The following is a 15,966-nucleotide window of genomic DNA, read 5'->3' on the forward strand; positions in this document are numbered from 1 at the left end:
AATTATATGATGCAGTTGTGACTATATTTCAAAAAAAAAATGGAGTTCGACAATTAGAGCAAACTTCTTTTTAGAGGCTTTTAGGGGTGATCTTTCCTCTACCCCTTAACATCCCTCTTTACACTTTCTTTCCTAAAGACCACATTTTGCAAAAAAGCAGATTCCAGGAAATGAAGTTACTTGTTTGGATATAACTGCCAAAGCCACTTCCTGTACGCACTTGGCAGAAATGCTTGGGTAAAAAAAGCCTTATGACATTTTTCAATCCAACCAAGATGGGCATTCCATTCAGCCACACAAAAACTCAATTTAGCTCTAGAACTGTATGCCAGTGTTATATATTTGACTGCTTAAAGTATTACAGTTCAGTAATAATAAATTCAATTTTACATTTGTCAGGAAAAATAGCATCAAACAGGTTCCAAACAACAAACACACCAACTACTTCATCCATGACCTGATATTATTCCATTTTTGGTATTCTGCTATTTTTCCTTTCTTCTCTCTGTACTGCCTAGCACGTGAATGCACTGTGAAGAGTAACTCATGGAAAGTCTGCAAAGAGACCATTGATTCGAACATGGCATAACATAGTCATTGTTACATTTGGCATTGACGCTATTTACACCTCATTCAGTAGCAGAGAGAAAAGGGAAATTTTATGAGAAAGTGTCTATAACAAACACATGGGCTGCTGTAACAGAAAAGCATCATTTACATGATATTCATCAGATGAACTGAAAATGCTGTTGATGGCTGAATTATATTTTGTTGAACTTTGTTAACAGGTGTTTCACCAGGCCTTGCCCTGCACAATGTGCATTATGACAAAGTCAGGTCTTTGACCGTAACAACATAATTTTTCTATAGCAAGTGATCAAAAGTATCTATAAAGGAAAAAGTAATCTGTTATTAATCTGATTGCTTTCACTCCAGACCAACCTCTTTATCTTAAAAACTAAAAAAATTGCCTAAGGGACTACAATTAGATATGCAGCAGTTAAAAATTGTAACTTTGTCCTACAGCCTGCCTGATTTAATGAAGCTCCATTAAATCTAAAACATGCCCCACGTCAGGCCCCTGTCTTTGACCTTTCAGTTCTTTTTGGGGAGCAGCTAATTAAGGGTGACAAGCAGTCATTTCCCAACTATTGTTGTTGTTTCATTGTACGTGTCATTTCAAAACACGTATTACTGTCTTTTCTCTTTAGCCATTTTCCATTCAATAATTCTCTTGGGCTCACTTTTCATTCCCTAGTAGCTCAGATCTTGCTAACCTCCAACCTACAGTCTCTCTTATTCCTCATCTATTTCCCAGCAAAAGTGGTACTGTAGGCTCTGACTAGTTCTTCACATTGTTCCCATAATGCTGCATAATAATCATCTGGATTGAGGTGAATTAAATCTCAATCTCAAAGAAGCATATGTTAAATTTTTTAATCAAAATCAAACATGTCACATTCCAATCTACAGTCCTTACTGAAATTCATTCAGCAGGTATTCAGAAAGTTCAGAAACCTGTATCAGGGCCTTTTTACCCTGAGAAAGACCTGAAGTTTTATATCCAGCCTTATTTAACTTCAAATTCATTCAAAGACATGCCTAAGAACAACACATGAGAGCAACCTGCAGTGATTCATGAGGGAAGATAAGCATGGGGAAGAGATCCTTTTGACTTAAACTTGCCTTTAAAAAAAAATAAGGATAAATGCATGTACTAATTCACAAAGTAACAAAACATTAAATGAAGGTTCAATACGTGATGAGGTCCAACTGACATTATAGGGTAATAACAACATGCTTATATGTACTCGCTCAAAGATTAAAACAGCATTAATGGTGTACAGAAGCCCTGACAATAGATCCTGCTTGGTTATGCAATGATACAATGAATCTCATGACTGCCTTGGACCTACTCACCTTCTAAGCACTTACCCTTTCTGTGATTAACCTTCTTAGCTTTAAAGGCTACACCCCCAGACTCTAGACCCCCTGCCAAGAGTGGGAGATAAGATACCTTGTGCTACCCTCTTTAAACCATGTGGATGTTTTGATCATGAGGCCTTGATGGGGTGGAAGCTGTTGTGCCCAGAAAACAAGCATTTAAAAGATTTAGTTATAAATGTCAAAGTACTTATCGTTTTAAATATGCACATGGCCCTTAAGAAACCAGAAGGGGATTGGCCAGGTACATATATAGAATCATCATAGCAACTGAAAACTGGAAGAAATATTCAGTCTTGTGCTTTAGCAACTGCAGCTATACTCTTAAGTAGCAGACATCAGCAAGAAAGCAAACTGAACCACAAGTTACTGAAACAGCTGTTGGTGTTGGAGTTTTATACCTTCCTGTGAGGCATCTGACCTTGAAACTGATGCGGATACTTCGAGCACTTCTGTCCCCAGGGAGGGTTGCTGCTGTCTGTTTTTGCAGTGGCACAGGAACATGTCCTTACAACAGCCATGTCTAGGTACTATTTTGATGTATTGCTATGATTTTTTAGATTTTTTTTATTATTATTTTTTCAGGAATACAAGCCTCACAGGAAAAGTGAGTGATTTCAGCAGTTTAGCAGTCAGATGTGACAAGGACTTCATAAGAAAAAAACCCCAAACAATTCTCTATGACAGTACAGCTTTCTCTGTGCTGTGTTTACTGTAAGAGAAGGTTTTGAAATTCTTAAGAAAAAGAAAAGAAAGTATAAACAAGTTAAGCTAGCTGTTAAGGCAATTTAAATATAAAAGGCTCCAATGAGATCTCCTGAAAACAGACATACAAATTTGCAGAATACATGACAAAACTCATCAATCAGAAGTAACACAAAACCACAAATAACATCTAAGGTTATGTTCTCTTACTGCTTGTCCTCTGAAAGCAGATACATTGTAAACAAGGACTGGAAAACACATTTAGTTTTGTTCTTGGGGAAAACAGATACACAGACACTTTCAAAAAGAAAAATCTTTTCAAGATAAGGTCTTTATCTCTTTGTCACTTTGTCAGTTAGAGACATTCTGGGTGATATCCTCTGGATTATAAAAGGTTAATTGCACATTGACTTCATGGTTTTAAAGACAGTGATTTTGAGAGAGAATTGCAGTTAGCATTTCAAACTTTATTTTTAAATCCCTTTCATTGACATTTTAGATGCACATAGTTTTATTTGTATTTCATATGATATCGTTTGCAAGTATTTCCTTTTTGAAATGATCCCTGCAGCCTCATAAATGCAAAAGGAAAAAACAAGCTTGAAAATGTGAGCTAAAGATAATGTCAGGAAGTATAAACCAATGCAAAGAGAAGATAGCATTGCAGTTGAAATGCTCCAGCTCTTCATTAAAAAATCCTGCATGAATCTGCCTTTTCTTTAAAGGCAGAATAAATCAAGATATGTACAAACCCTAAAGGATGCCAAGATATCAATCTCACTTAGACAGTGAAAGTTTTTAAAGCCAAAGATTAAAGAATCTTGAACTAATGATATGATAAACCAGACTCTCCATCTTTGTATTCTCTCTATTGAGACATAAATATGGAGAAACTGGTTTGATTTCTGCTAAGGAATAAGCAAAAGAGAGACAGTGCTTTCCTAAAATAGTGTGCAAATACGTATTATTAATATTAAAGAAGTTAATTTCTCCGTTCATATTTTTAAGGAAGTTTATTGTTACTTCCAACATGGTAAGCTGATATTCTTAAAGGCTTTTATCTCTAGGTAATAGAAAGCCTAAAATGGCAGCAGAAAGCAATAGTTACATTGTAATAGGCAGAATAAAAGAAATTGCAGAAGGTTTCAAACATGGCATCCAATATTAACAGCATCAGATTTTCAGATTACTTTTTTTTGTTAGTTTTGCCTAGAGGTGAACTTCAGAATATAGTTTTTGAAACTATCATTATTTGAAGAATTACAGAATTACAATAAACAGTAAAAATATTAAGATAGTACCAGTAAGCAAGTTTAGCAACGCAAAGAGGCAGCAGTAGTTCGAGGGCCAGGAGATGACCAAATGGAAAAGGCTAGAGATTGTTACACTCAAGACACAATAAAGTAAAAGACTGAGAATACTGATTATAGAAAATGATTGGAAACTAGACTGATGATTAGGACACTAGAAAAGACAGCAAAAGATGAAATTTAGTTTTATGTGAATGCAGGTCTAGTAAAAGTATGCTGAAAATTAGGTAGGGGTCTCATACTACAAGCACGACTATTTGTGCAAGTATTTGGCATAGTATCATTAACAACAACAACAAATTCTTTCAGCGAATATTTTGCTCAACAGTCACCAAATGACTCACTTATAGAAATCATATTATCAGGAAAAACTGAAAAACAGGAAAACAGAAAAACTACTAAGTGGGAGAAAATTATTCATAAGCACTGTAATACAATACAAAAGTAGTTTAGAATTTTGTCATGATGAGCTTCCACCATTCACTGTATCAGAGTCAGATATCAGTGGTTTGAAGAACTGGAATTCCTGCTAAATGCTTACCAAAGTTAAAAAATTTCTTTAGCCATACCACATCTGCTTCATCAGAGTGGCCCATTATTACAAACATCTCAAGGATCTATGTTTGCACATAAGTTTATACATAACCGCTTCAAATTGTTGTATAAATCTATGCAATCAAACCAGTTTCAAATTTTACTTAACTGATGGAAGTCTTAGACCAGCTCCTACCTGCCTCTAGGAATAAAAAGATTAAAGACTGTTTTCAATGTAGCTTATTAGATGGTTACAGCAGAGCATCTCAGCCACAGATTTGCAAGACCAGCCCTGCAATGAAAATCAGTAAGAGCTTTTACCCACCCTAGAAGTAAAGGCTACCAAACTTAGTGCATAACATAATGGAAAACCAAATATCACCTTACCTCCAGTAATGTTTACTCTTTTTCTTTCACGCAAAAGACAATAATGGTCCAAATTTTCTCAAAGTAACCTAAATACTAGATAACCCCCTGCTAACATAATGCTATTCTTTTACAAGTATGTTTCTGAACAGTGGCTGAAAACAAACAGAACAAAGGCACAGTTACTAAATAGATGTTCCAGAGTTAAAACCTAAGAGACCAAAGGACAATGTATCAGAGATAAGTGAACTGTACAATGTTAGATCCTGTCAGAAAAAAGCATCCAATACTTGAGACCCCATTCTCACTGAGGCAAAAAGTCATAGCTCCACCAACTTCACTGGAAAAATTGTACAATAACAGAAGCATGAAATTGGCCTGAAACATTTGTATGAAACCTGTTAAATATATTGCAAATACCAGGAAAAAGTAGGGGTTTGTGGGATGTTTCCAGTAATTTCTAGTTTGCTTTTATATTCAAATACAGTGAGAGCAGTCTCACAAGACCATCTATTTCTGTTACGAACAAGATCTGAAAAGGCAGTTTTTAGATTAAATACAGAAACAAAAGCAAAACAGAACTCTAGACTATGCTATCATTTAGCAGAATTAGCAGTATCTGCACAGAAATATCTAAAGATTAAGCTAATAGGAATACCTTCTAGTCTTTTGTATTACCCATATGCATACAAATGTGCACATAGTGACTCTACTTAAAGGCACTGTAGTCTCTTGGGACTGATTTTCATAGCAATAAAAATATGGAAGAAGTTTTACAGATGTATTTGCCAAACATGACAGTCAATATATAAAGGAATTCAATCACCCTTCAAGTACACAGAAACTTTCAGAAGTATATTTTACCTCTAAAATATCAAGAGTTGAAGCGCTTCAGTCACAAACCCCAAAACATCTTTAAGGAGTTAGTCTGAAGGATCCAATAGCATTTTCAGACAGACAAAATATGGCCAATGAATCAGGAAGCCAAAAAGATTTGAAATAGTAGAGAACTTCCAGGGAACACTAGGTTACATTTCAGCAGACTAATCTGGATAAGGGAACAGTAAACTAGCATAGAAATACTGGAAAGTTTCCCCATCTAAACAGACTCAAGAGGAAGGCAGTAAAAACTGCCAAAAGCATCTTTAACAAGCTTCCAAACATACGTTCCACATCAGAAGAGATTCCCAGCTGAGAAGTGGAAAGAAAGACATGACGGGCATCTTAGAAAAACCAGAAATCTTTTGTAAAACTAGATAAATGTGGAGAAAGAAAAAGCTGTTGATGGTCATATAAACAGTAAGTGGTTTTACATAACAGCATTTTCAATATAGAAGATAATTAAGTTTCAATGTTTGTGAAAAATTAATGAAAGTACTATAATGATCTACTCTCATTAAATCCTTACAACTTACAAAATCTGCCTTTGATGTTGCAAATGGAGACCTAGCTCCAAAAATCAAAATCTGGGCTTCATCTCCTAAAAATAACTCTATGTTCGTATTTATAAACACTTAGTTAAGATGACAAAAATCGTAACACACAGGGCTTTATCATGGGATACCAATTGCAAGAGCTCACTTTAAATCTTACAACATGTATTTATATTTCTTTGTAACAAAGAATAGTCATCTGTTGTTGCTTACATAGCTATTTCCACAGAGACTGAAACTTCTTAACACATTCAGTTTTTACTGTTCACTAATCTCAGTGAGTTCAGTTCAAACTCCTCACTCAAACAAAACTCACCGTGGACTTACTGTGAATCCCAACAAAATAAAGCTCTTGGAAGCTGTACAGATAGAATAATTTTGGAAAAAAACCCAAACAAACCAAAAAAACAAACCTCAGAAGTCAGTCAAGTCTCCTATAAGTTCACAAAGTTGGTCTTCTTGGTATTTATTGCGATCAATGTACTTTTAAAGAAAGGAATTTTATTCTAGAAACTACTTTGAATTTTAATGTTTACTTTTTTTTTTCATTTCATAAGGTTAAAAAGGGAAATAAACCTGTGATCTTTAAGACACAGATACCAAAATATATAAAGCACATGACAAATTAAAAAATTCCCACAATTACATGCTACAAAACATGTGCCTGAAAACAGACATGTTCAAATTTATGACATAAATTGGAGCCTTAACAATACAATACATGTTTTACCTGGTGACTTGAAATACCAGAAAATAACTGTTAAACTTACAGAAATAGAGCCCCATAAAATTGTTCAAAAGCATATGCTGCTAACATTTGCTGAATTCATTTTGAAGGCTTTTTAAAATACCTAAACCTTAAGCAGTGAAGTCTGATACTTCCTGCTTGGTCCTTAAACTTGGCAATAATGAAAAATTTATTGTAGCAAATAATCACTTTACATTACAGAAAACATTTAATGCTTAAGAAATTAACAAAACAACATGTCTTATTTTAAATATTAGTTACAGAAGTTTAACAGCAGCAATGAAATATTCACTACATCTTACTAAGACCTGGTAGAAGTTCAACTGGAGAGCAAATGGAGTATATACTTTTTTTCAGGACCTGTAACAGAAAATGTAGCACATACTTTCTTTTCTGACTAATAACAAAGATCAACAGCAAGACTGAACAACATTCTCAATGCACCAGTGAGCTCTTTTGCTGACCAAATAGCAATAAAATGGGTACATCTGTTTGTTGACAAAAGATCTGTCATGAGCACAGTGCCAAGAGTCTGTCCTGATATCCCAAAGCAGCACCAGACACAGAAAAGACTCCAAGAAACATATAGGCTTCCTAAGCACTTAATTTTTCTAGAGGGTTGAGACCTGCCTTTTTCTGAACCGAAGGACACAAAAGAGATTCTGATAGAAAACCTCAGTCAATTCTTTCCATTAGGGAGATTTCTGTGGGTTTTCCAACAATAGAAGGAAGCTTTTTCCTCAAAATACAACATAAATATGTAAAATATGCAAGATAAATATTTTGAGAAGTCTTAATACAAGATGAAAATATTTAGCTTTCAGAATTAAGCAGTCGGTGTGTTATCATCACTACTTTCTCTCTATTTATAATCACCATCTATTGATACAAGCCATCTCTCACCTTTCCTTTTAGTCAGCTTGTCAGCCCTTCAGGAGGAATGCTCTTTTTTGTACATGCTTGCATAGTGCCTAACCAAAAGTAATCTTAAACCCTGAATGGGTTAAACAGCAGGTAACCTCTTAATGAAACTTTTAAAAAACCCTCACAACTTCTAAATGAAGTGTAAAGAAAGTGACCAAAAATGGTCAAAACATGATCCTAATAAAATCTTTGGTGAGAGCAAAATAATCTTTCTCAAGCCCATAAGCATATACAAGTATTTGAAGCTCTTACTGACGTTTATTGTGTTCTCTGAATGTCACAATATTCACACTGTTTTCTGGTAACCAAACTGTTTATATTTCAGGAGAAAAAAAAAAATCCAGCAGGAGGAAAAATGAAATCATGCATCTCCTACACTGACAGAATTATGCTAAAAGCAAGCAGCAGTCTGAGATCTATATCAAAATAAGACTTATCTGTACAATAGAGGTGATATAATATGATAAAAAAAAATACAACAAAATGTTTATCACTCCAGTGATGTGCATAAGTCAGATTTATTCTTTTTTTGCCAGGTTCATCCATACTTTGATTTATCCTAAAACTACTAATTTGTAATAATTGACAACATCTCCTGAGAAAGATTATATATAGTTCCACATTTGAATTTGTACTTGACATACAATATCTCCACCAGATATGAATCATGAATAAAACTAAAGCTGCAGTGGACACTTTATGATGAACTAAATCATTGTATTACAAATAAAATCATTGAAGAATTTGTAAAGCTCAGGTTATTGTGCCAATAAATCATCTTTGCATTTTCCGGAATGCTCATCTGAAACATAAATTAAATTCATAGCCAGAGAGTTATGTCTGTTTCAGATTTATGAATGATATTATAATGCAATAAATAACAGCAGCTACTGAGTATGTTAAGAGTGTTTTGCTCACTTTTACTCATGTAGTTATGGATTTATAATTTAGAGTCTTTTGTGATTAAGACGGATATTGAAAAGTAAGATCTTCCCTTTTATGGTATAACACTTGGACTAGGATAAAATGTTCTGGTTTGTTCACTCTAAGCTGTCTCATGCAATCCATAAAACCTCCCCAGTGATGGGAGCTGGCTTGCCAAAACGTCAGCAGCAGGCAGCCTTCCACTGCTTCCAGGTAGCCTACCTACCACTCCCTCCAAAAAGAAGTCTTTTGGGATCCAAGAAAACAAATCTGTCAGCATGAAAACTGGTATAATTTTCGCTGCAGAATTCAATGCTATGTAACCCAATGTCACCAGTGAAACCTAGGGCATTACTAGGACACTGCACCTGTATAGTCCGCTGCTCTAATCTTCAAGAACATCCTAATACAGACTGTAACATACACTGAAAAAAGCACAAACAAAACACAGCAACAATCCACATGTCCAGTTACAGCCATTCTTAATCAGGTCTTCCACTGGCATCAGACCTTGTGTTCAACAATATTTTGTTAACAACATTATTTTGAATACGATCCCTGATATTTAAACAACCAGTTAGAGACACACCTGTTCAGAAAAAAATACCATTTAACATTAAATCAACTCTCTAGAACTTAGTATTTATTAGTAGTTTGGAAATATGTTACAATGGTACCCAAAGACTTACTTGGAAATAAAATCTGGGTGTTAGACTTTGTTTCTCATTGTGTTTCTACAGTCATTACTGTTAAAGGCTGCTATTCAGAGTTTCAGGCATACAGGAGGTAGGAGAAAGACAGAATGTAGAGGAAAGTAAATACTACAGATATGTTAAGCCTTTGAAGATGTATCATATTAACTGAGTTTCTTCCGAAAGAGCATGCACATTCAATGCGGGATGGACATTAAAAAAAATAAAACCACAGGCATGCCTATATAGATGTGTACAGTTGTAGAAGTCACTCATTCGCCTTCCAAGTCAGCCTGTTGTGGGACAAATTTGGTCCAAGGAGTTTACTGCTGTGATGAACTCAAGACAAGAATTTTGCTATTAACACAGATTATTACCTCAGCCTTAGCAGTGAAACAGTATTGCTGCATTTCTCCTGCTTAAATCAGTGTTGGGACAGGATAGACTAGAAACATGATAACCTATATCTTTCAATGCAGAAATGGTGCTAGATCATATGGGAAAATGTGGTAAAAGTAAGTTTCACCACACAGAGATAGCAGTTCTGTGACATAATATATTTTTTGCCACAGAGAGAAACAAACTTTGCTTGCCAAAGGCTTCCTGTATTCTTAACATTCATTACTTTTCATAAATTTAGTAGCATAAATTACTTTTTTTGATAGACTGAGTATCAGGTAAGTCTGGAGATTTTATGATGCAAAACAGCATCACATCTAGCATGAAAGTAACAGAATGAAATTTTTCTATCACAGAATGGTAAAGATCTGTTTCTGGGCAAACAAATAGTAAAGCTATACAATATATCAACTGCAAAATAAATGAAATGTTCTAAATTAAATAATCTGTCTACAGTTACTGGAAGATGTTTTATGTGGATTTTGAAATTAACAATTTGCTTGAATATTGTTATTTATTGTCATAAATAACCAGCTCAGATGATGTAAGGAGAGAGAACTGCAGTGCTTAACAGTTAAACCTTTCGAATTAGCCACTATAAAAAGTCCCTCACCCGAGACACACTAACTGGTGAATATAATTTGCAGTTTGAGTTGCTGTTTATAGAAAGATTGAAGCATATACTTAAATCCTGTGTTACTAATTTATCATAAAGATAAAGTGAAATATCCCTAAAATTTTGTAAACTCAGATTCTAGGAATGGTTTCAAGTAGTTCTGAAAATTTAGTATTCAGAGGAATATTTTCCAAAAAAATAACAGTAAATATTACTTATGCCTCTGTATTTTTTACAACTCACTCTTCTGGAATCTAATTGTTTGAATATTTAGTCTAAACTTTTAAGGTGCATGATTCAGTACTTTTAACTTTTGGAGCTGACAAAGTAAGTTTCTGGAATTTAGCAGCCGTATTAAGAGTGTAAGACAATATTAGAAGAATTAGTTATGAGTCCTGACAAGGTCTAAGGTAATTCCTAAATCCTGAGAAGAACATTTCACACTTTTGCAATGGTTCCTATCAAACTTTCCCATTCTTTCACAAGTGTCCCAGCAATCTGACAACTTTATCTGTAATGCTACAGCAGGCTGTCAGAAAATTACCATGTTGAGAAAACTTTTCAAATCCGTACCGAAATTTGAAGGTTAAAAGGAAAACCTGAAGTGAGAATACATATGTGCTGGATATTAGAGTATTAAAATTACATATTTGCAAATAACTTATTTTGTTTTGTAAATTGACCACTATGCCTTTCGCCAGATGGTGTTCTTTCAAGATATTTTGCTTCATTCTTCGATAGAACAAATGGGATTAATTGAGCCTGAAGCATACAAATGTGTTCAGGTCTGAGTCCAATAGGAAAGAGAGCTGTATCCTAGCCACCAGCAGACAGAGGTAAGAGTTTTTGTCTGCCAAGGAATGTACCAATGTGTCTTTGCACTGTCATAGCTTTATAATAAAATAGAAAAAATAGTAATAACCACTTGAGGTTTTATGCTACTTTGCAGCTAAGGATCTCAAAACAGTAACTTGCCTACAAAGAAAGTGGAATGCTTCACATGGGTACAGTCTTTTTCTTCATGTGATATTGATCCGTAATTTATAGTTCTATTTTATTTTTTACTGTGGCATAGGCTGCTTGTCATAGTACTGGCTTTCTTTTTACTGACTTCCTTTACTTCCTTTTTTTTTTTTTTTTCTTTTTCTTGAGCCTTCTGGCCTTATTCTAACTATTACTGCACGTTCTCAAATATTTGTTTCATTTTTCCTAATCTTTGGGTCATTATCCATTCTGGATTTTATATATTATTTTAAAATCTCAAATACATTTAAAAAATCTCAAATGTAATTTTAAAGACTACAAAAGCTCTAGTAATTCTAAAAAAATTTGTTTAAATTTCATTAAAATTCTCCACCTGTAGCAAAACAACATCTGATATGATGGCTTTATGTGTACTATGCATAAGTACACAGTGAGACCTTTCTCAACATTTTCTGATGAACTGTCTGCATATGTTTACAAGCGTTATGTAGAACATTTTTCTCAAACATGGCTCTTAATACAAATGGAGAATCAAACTGTGAAAACACTACAAGTTGATTTGAAAAATATAATCTCCAGTCTACAAAAATTTTGAAATAGAACAGTTAGTCACAATATGAAGATAAATATTGAAGCTTGTTACTTTCAGAAATGTAAGAAATAGAAGAAAGAGAAAAATAAATAATACTTATATATTAGGTAGAAAATACTGTCATTTTCAGAGACATGAAGGCACGAAAGAGCCTGGACACGCAGTTATATTCCTGCAGAGACAACTGGTCTCCTGAGGTTGGATTTAAGGCACACTGGCAAGGCTGTACATGTTGTGTTAATACGTACATTTTTAACTGTGTTTGTGCTACTTTTTAATGTCTGCCATTCTAAGTATTCCCTGAGTACAATAACGCAAGTGTTTTAACAAATAATTTTTTAAGGCATTATCATTATAACAACATAAAATCTTCTGTAATGTATAGCTGTTAAGTCCAAATGCTGCCAATTGCACTGGAATAGGTTTGTAGCAGTATGTCAGGCCACTCTAAAGGAATGCAGAGATATATGGCCACCTAAAATAGTCCAAAAATAACTTTTCATTTATCTGTAACCCTCAAGCAACATGAATAAAAAGTTTTAAAATAAATTAACTATAAGTGAACCTAAAGGAAGAACTTCCATGTTCATGCTTAGCATCTCTGTTATTGAGGACCTCATGGTTTTCATGTCCACATGAAATGACACAGAATATCACAACCTGACTCAATACTGATTGAAGAGAGAAGTGAAAAGAAGGGAATAAACTTCCAGCTACTTTCAGAATGAGAAAACAATATAACGTGCAATCCAATCGCATAAAAAAAAGTCTTATGTCAAAACATACTCATACTATCTTCTTATCCCAGACAGATATTAATTTACAACTCATTATCCAAACAAGATGGGAATCAATTACATTTACTCATTGATTTACCAAAGACAATACTTCATCATTGCAGCAGATTCCCTGTGCTAGCCATCTGTCTCAAATAGTTCTTTTTTCAATGAACAGTATTTGATATGCTCACCTATTAAATTTTACAAAACAGCTCAATTAGAATAAAGCATGAATAACAATACACTGGCTTTACCATAAGAGAGAAAAACCTTTCATAAGTCACCTATGGACAAATAGTACTCATCTGCTGACAGAGTTACAGCACTTGGTAAAATGGTGTTGAGTGCGTTAGTGAATGCATTATTTATGCTCAGCCCTAACTGATTGCAAATGATGTAAATTATTAAACTACTTGAGAAATAATTAAAATATATATTTTTAAAAAATACATCAGCATAAGAATTTTTACTTTATTGACACTTACTAAGGTCTTGCTCCAGAAAGGTACCATATCATTAAAGCCACTCACATGTATAAAAATGGAGCTATTTGTCATTTCTGGAACTAAGGTCTCAGTTTACTTAATAATATTCTTCTTTTTTTAACAATAGAAATAATCACCAAGGTTTGTTAAAAATGTTAAATAAAGCCCAGATATCTAAAGTGTATAAAAAATATTTTAAAATCTTAAAGATGATCACAAAAAGTTTCATGTTTACAATCTGGTATCAGAGCTAGAAGCATTATTAACGACATTTCATTTTATTTGAATGTAAGATTTCTATCCTAGGCAGAAAGGTTAAAAAAAAAAAGAAAACAAATTGGTTTTATTGGATTTCTTCTTTGTTAAAACTCGGTATTTTCAACCCTTCCAGGAGAAATTTATTATTTCCTAATACTTTTTAATTAGTTACTCTCAAAAAACACTTTTCTGAGAATGTGTTCAAAGATTCAAGGGCCAGCAACTAAATGTATACTTGGATATTCAACAGAGTATTCAAATCAGATTGTAAAAGCCATCAGCACCTTGAGGGGCTATAAATTTAAATCCCTGCATTTGTGAATACAGAATTAGACCAATACGGCTGATACTGAAAATAAAACTTTCCTGTTCTGGTACACATTTGAATGACAAGCTGTAAACCATTTGTAAAATCTAATAACTGCTCACTTAATTACACTAACCTGTTTGTCTTGAAAGAAAAGGAAGCCTATGAACTGAAGAGCTGAAATCTTTTGCCTGCTTCAGACTAGAACAGCTAGACGGACCCCGATTTTCTTCCAAGTTTATAGGAAGAGAGTGCTCCAAGACTGTACAACCAGCAGAGGCAGCATTAACCTGGAAAGGAGCATCTCCTGCTGTCTTTTTTCCTTTTTTTAGCATATTTACCAGAATATCTGCAAGTTACATTAAGGAAATCATTAATTACCCTTTTTTTTTATAAAGCAACAATCATCTTCATTTATTCCTAAGTCTTTTTTTTTTTTTTCCAAGTGGAACAATTCACATTATGGAATCCTATATGTGAATGTGAATTTGAAGTTAGGCATATTCTTTGTAGTTATATTAATTCACTTTAGTTTTTCCAAACAGCAGATTCATTTTTACTAAACAGTAAAATTTACTAAATTTTACTGAAATTTACACATTGAACACAATTGTTGATTCCATTCAATCAATGCCTGAGAAAAGCATTTACAGACAGACAGGAATTAAAACTCTAGTATCTTATTGCCATTGTGTGACACTCCCCTTTTCAATTTTGTGATAAGCAAAATTTCAGAACAGAAGAAAAAAAACCCCTTAATTTACAGGTAGTCTGTTAAGTGCATTACATCTGTCAGCTTTTCACAATAAGGTTTATTAAAAAGCAGAAGAGGTCTCTAGGAAATTTCTTCCACTAACATTGTATTTACTGGAGTACGTTTGGTATAAACACGTTTTACCTAACAACTTGTAGAGGGCTTTTAATGAAAATTGCATTCAGCCAAAACCACAGGAGTCCCTGTGATATGTTTTTTGATATGCTATTCATTTTAATCCTAATTAATCTTCTAAATGAACAGCAGAAAATCTAAGTAGTCTTTGGGGAATATTATTAACTGCACTAGGTAGTAATAATAAAATACTTTACAATTCAGTTGTTATGATAGCTCCTAGCTACCATAGGCAAGAAGGACCTCATAGTTTGACTAAATAGCTTTCATACTCCTCACCACTTCATCACATTAGACATGTTATTAATTTTCTAATGATGATGTACAGTCACTTAGCGGCTCCAGACTCTGTAAATCAGTGTTGTGTTCAAAGTCTTAGTTCTTATAGTCTTCCTATATAACTCTAACATGGATTTACACAAGTTTCTTCCTTGTACTTCTGCAAACCAAGCTATATATATCTATCAAGCAAAAGTGCATTAGATAGAGATATTTTGCTTTTTTTCACTATCAATCTCATACTAATGAAATAATTTATTTCAGAAAGAAATGTTACTGGGAATCCAGATCTTAAAAATGATTTTTTTTTTAAAAAAAGGAATGATAAGTCAGTGTTATATCTGGATTTATTGAAAGTGCATCTTGGAAAATGAACATTTTTTCTGTGACAGAGCAGAAATAGAGAAGCTTTCCTGCCACCTCTGTTCAGACTGGTAATATGCTACATCCCAATGTAAAATGCCATTCTCATTTGACGTATAAAATTGACCTGGAATTGCTGAGCACAAAGAATGCAAGTGTGTTTGCTTTTTACTAATAACTGTGAAAGAATCTGTTACCTATAAACTCAAAAACTTTTTTTTCAGTTCTCTGCCATATTCAAATTTTATCCACCAAGTAGCCACAAAGTTAGGGGCATAGTGATGCTGCCATCTGACCACAATTCTGTCAACCTGCTAAAAATAACTTCCAGCCATTGCGCAACAATGCAGCTACTCATGTGTTTCCTGTGAGGCACTGAAATGGACAAAGCACGTCTGAGAAGTTTAATATTTTTATATGCAAAAAGCTTCAGCT

General features: G+C 33.9%; 1 protein-coding gene across 1 annotated transcript in view; it reads right to left on the minus strand.

Moving 5' to 3' along the window:
* Positions 1 to 15,966, minus strand: part of KIF6 (kinesin family member 6) — a 157,830-nt gene that overhangs the window by 72,884 nt on the left and 68,980 nt on the right. The gene's annotated exons all lie outside the window — the stretch shown is intronic.

The sequence above is a fragment of the Falco naumanni genome, chromosome 12 (genome assembly GCF_017639655.2).
Source record: "Falco naumanni isolate bFalNau1 chromosome 12, bFalNau1.pat, whole genome shotgun sequence".
In the NCBI taxonomy this organism is placed as follows: domain Eukaryota; kingdom Metazoa; phylum Chordata; class Aves; order Falconiformes; family Falconidae; genus Falco; species Falco naumanni.